Source organism: Dipodomys ordii, unplaced genomic scaffold (assembly GCF_000151885.1).
Source record: "Dipodomys ordii isolate 6190 unplaced genomic scaffold, Dord_2.0 Scaffold81, whole genome shotgun sequence".
NCBI lineage: Eukaryota > Metazoa > Chordata > Mammalia > Rodentia > Heteromyidae > Dipodomys > Dipodomys ordii.
The window spans coordinates 125,964-130,604 of NW_012267297.1; the positions used below are offsets into that span (position 1 = coordinate 125,964).

At 47.8% G+C, this 4,641-nt stretch overlaps 1 pseudogene; it reads left to right on the plus strand.

Annotated features, from left to right (window-relative positions):
* Positions 1 to 220: 220 nt before the first annotated feature.
* Positions 221 to 1,705, plus strand: LOC105992188 (annotated as a pseudogene).
* The last annotated feature ends 2,936 nt before the right edge of the window (positions 1,706 to 4,641 follow it).

Genomic DNA, 4,641 nt, shown 5'->3' on the forward strand with positions numbered 1-4,641 from the left:
TGGCTGTCCAGGTGTGCTGGGTGTGGCTCAGGAATCCCATCAGAAGCTGCTATCTGATTGGAAGGTAAGTGTTGGTGAGGGTGTGGTCAGATTATAAAGATGCCAAGGGGCTAGAGATGAGCAGCACAGTCTTGGAGCCTGCAGTCTGTCCCCGGCCCTGCTGGGATTCCGAGAGCCCTGCACACCTGCTCCACATCTGGTCCAACTCCGGTTCATCAAGATGAGCATCAGGACGCCACCCACACTGCAGCATCTAGCCCTGCAAAGCCTACTGAGCAAAGAGTCCCAGGCCATCTCGGTCCTGGAGGATCTGCCAGTGCTGCTGTTCCCCCCACTCTTCATGGAGGTCTACGCACAGGGCCGCACAGAGGTGCTGAAGGCCATGGTGCAGGCCTGGCCCTTCCCCTGCCTTCCCCTGGGGGACCTGGCAGAGTCCCCAGACCTGGAGACCTTCAAAGCTGTCCTGGATGGGCTTGATCTGCTGCTACTTGCCAAGAAGGAGCGCCCCAGGCGGTGGAAACTGCAAGTAGTCGATCTGCGGAAAGCATACCCTGAGATCTGGATACGGGGATACCCCTCCATGGCGCAAATCTCCGCTCCACATGTCCTGACTGAAAGGCCAATAGACAGTCGCCTTTCAGCTGGGACTGAAGAGCAGCCCTTGATCCTCGCCATTGACCTGACCATCAGAGATGGCACCCAGGATGCTTTCCAAGCCTACCTCCTCCAGTGGGCCAGGAAGAGGAAAGGACGAGTCCAGCTGTGCTCAACCAAGCTGCAGATTCTGTCTGGCTCCATCTACAAAATCCAGAAGGCTCTGCATGCCGTGCGCCTGGACTCCATCCAGGAACTGGTGGTGAACAATTTCTGGCATCGAGAAACCATGAGAAAATTCGCTCCTTCCCTGGACCAGATGAGGAACCTTTGCCTGCTCACCTTCTCCAAGATGAGTGTCGACTTCTACACTTCCAGCCGCCGGAATCTCTGGTATTCCCGCAAATATGCGGCGCATCTGGGGCAGCTGCAGCATCTCCAGGAGCTTCGTGTGCACGATGTCTTCTTCCTGTATGGACGGCTGCCCGCCATCCTCAGCAGCCTGACGCCTTTGAACACCTTGTCTTTGAGCTCATGTCCACTGAAGGAAGCCGACCTGAGGTTTTTGTGCCAGTGTCCCTGCACCAGGCAGCTCAAGCACCTGCGTCTGAGGAGTTTGTGCATGGGCCGCTTCAGTCCTGAGCCCCTGCGAGCCCTGCTGGAGCAAGTGGCCGGCACCCTGGAGACCCTGGCCTTGGAGCACTGTGACATCACTGACGCACAGCTCTCGGCCATGCTGCCTGCCCTGAGCCAGTGCTCCCAGCTGCGCTTCCTCAGCTTCTATGGAAACCACATCTCCGTGGCCGCCCTGCACAACCTGTTGCGCCACACTGCCAGGCTGGGCCATTTAAGCCGAGGGCTCTACCCGGCCCCTCTGGAGAGCTACCACCCTCCACACTGGAGCCTAGGGAGCCTCGATCCCGAAAGATTTGCCCAGGTTCGGGCTGGGTTGGAGCAAGCCTTGAGAGACGTGGGGACAAACCAGAAGGTCCAGATCTGTACTGATTTCTGTCATCGCCGGCAAAAGGGCCAATTCTACAGCCTGGGGCCCGATGGCTCCTGGATGCTCACCCACGAGGGGCTTCCTAGCCTTTCTGATCTGCCTGTGTAGTCACCAGCCTCTCTCCTGGAATCTCGTCTCAGCATCACAAAGGAACCCCACCCCACCCCCGACACAAGGACATTCTCCCTGGGGCATACTCCCATCTTTCAATGTGGGTGGGATGGACTGGGGAACTTCTCCCGAACTTCCTAGTTATCCAAGCCCCGGACTTTCTCAGCATGGTTGGTGTCCATGGGGGCTGTGTACACATCATCAGGAAGCTGGAGTGGCCTCTGCCTGGAAAGAACTGGAACATGATCTTGTTTTCTAGCTGGTTGTAAGCAAACCTTAAAATCCTGTGCAATCCCACACTATCTGTCATTTACTCTACCATTCACTTCATTCAATAAAAATCAAATAAAGGAAAACCATGAGTAGATTGATGTCATTTCTCAGCACCAAGCAATGGGAGTATTTTTGTTGCCGAGAATTCTAGGTAGTCGACTAGTCAGAGATCGGAGCATCACAGTTCAAAGCTGGCCTGGGGAAGAAAGTCCCTAAGATTCTCTTCTCTAGGGAACCACCAAAAAAGGCCAAACCTGGGCCTATAGTTCAAATAGTAGAGTGCTGACACTGAGCACAAAAGCTCAGGGAAACCTCCCAGGCACTCACTTCAAATCCCAGAATTGGCACAAACAAGCCAATAATTTCATGACCGAGGCCAAACTGATAACAATCCAATTTGTGAGGGAGAGGAAGGGCGCAGGGAAATTCAACATCAAATATCAAATGACGTCCCATGAACGCAAGAGAACTCCTGGCAGAGATCCTTCATACTTAGGGATGAGAATGATCAATACTGCTGTACTGCTTCATATTTGATCAAATCTGCCTTGAAAAGACAAACCACACTTCATTTGCACAAAGTTATGAATCCCTTTTTGATTTCTCCTTTAGATTTATGCCACTGGGGAGGGAGAGAAATAGCCATTTCACACTTCAGGTTCATCTTGCCCTTTCCCCTTTCATACTCTGCCTTTGTCATTCTCTGTTCTTTAGACTATCTTGAAGACATGGTGATGACCTTTACCATTGCATGGTCCCAAGGTCATGCATAAATTATGTTTTAGGAACCCTTGCCCTGAAAACCACTTTTTTCACTCATTGGGCTTGGGCGCAGTCTCTGAGCCTCTATGTCCTCAAGGCTAGTGCTCTAACACTTGAGCCATTTCTGGCTTTCTCTGAATCATTTGTTAGAAATAAAAGCTTTACCTTCCATACTCTTGGATACGCAGACTTAATGTAGTGAAAATGGTAATACTGCAAAAATTTATATACAATGCAATTCCTATTAAAATCCCAATGAAGTACATTTCTGAAATACAGAAAACAGTCCAAAAATTCATATGGAACAATAAAAGACCTAGAATAACCAAAACAGTTCTAGGCAAAAAAAAAAAAAAAAACATAGGAAGCATCTCGGTGCTGGACTTCAAACTCTACTATAGAGCCATAATAACAAAGACGGCATGGTACTGGCACAAAAACAGATCCAAAGACCAATGGAATAGAATAGAAGATCCAGAAATAAAACCACACACTTACAGTCAGTTGATATTTGACAAAAGAGCCAAAGACATACAGTGGAAGAAACACAGCCTCTTCAACCACTTGTGCTGGGAAAACTGGGAGGCCACATGCAAAACACTAAAAGGAGACCCCAGCCTATCACCATGCACCAACATCAATTCAAAATGGATTAAAGATCTGAACATCAAACCTGAATCTCTGAAACTACTGCAGGACAGACTAATAGAGACACTTGAACTTATAGGCAGGAACTTCCTGAACAGAGTCCCAGGCTCACAACAAATTGGAGAGAGACTCGACAAATGGGACTACCTTAAAATAAAAACCTTCTGCACAGCTAAAGCTCTAGTAACCAAACTAGAAAGAAAGCCAACTAAATGGGAAAAATATTTACCAGCAATATATCAGACAAAGAGTTAATATCCAGTATATACAGGGAACTCAAGAAACTAATCCCTCCCAAACCTAACAAACCAATTACTAAATGGGCAAGGGAACTAAAGAGGGACTTCTCAGAAGAAGAGATAAAGATGGCAAAGAAACACATGAGAAAATGTTCACCATCCTTGGTTGTGAAGGAAATGCAAATAAAGATAACCCTGAGATACCACCTTACCCCAATCAGAATGGCCCACATCCTAAAGTCAGCCAACGACAAATGCTGGAGGGGATACAGAGAAAGAGGAACCCTATTAAACTGCTGGTGGGAATGTACACTTATACAACCACTATGGAAAGCAGCCTGGAGGGTCCTCAGAAAGCTAAATATTAACCTCCCTTATGACCCATTCATACCACTTCTAGGCATCTATCCTGAACAACAGGAACCAGTATACAAGGACACATGCACCTCCATGTTTATTGCAGCACTGTTCCCAATAGCCAGGATATGGAAAAAAACCAGATGTCCCACCACAGATGAATGGATCCAAAAATTGTGGTATCTACACACAATAGAATATAATGCAGCCATCAGAAAGGACAAAGTAATGGCATTTTCAGGGAAATGGATAGAACTAGAAGAAATCATGTTGAGCAAGGTAAACCAAAAACAAAAAGACAAATGGCACATGGTCTCCTTGATAAGTGGATGTTAAATCCAAAATGTAAGGTGATATGACAAAATTAACAAGACTTAAGAAACAAAGGACTTCCACTCATCTGGTCGAATCACTACTAAATAACCCCACGCTGCTAAACACATATATGTGCACACTGGAGGGAAAACAGAAGGATGACACAGAACTGAAGGGAATCAGGGAAAAACATACAACAGTGGCACCCATCAGCTGCACTGGAAATTGACCAATGAACTAAGCAACTCAATAGCAGTGATGGGAGGGAGTGAACAAGTCGGAGAGAGGGAACAGCTGACGCTATGCAAAACAAAAGAAATGTACATATCACCCAACGTG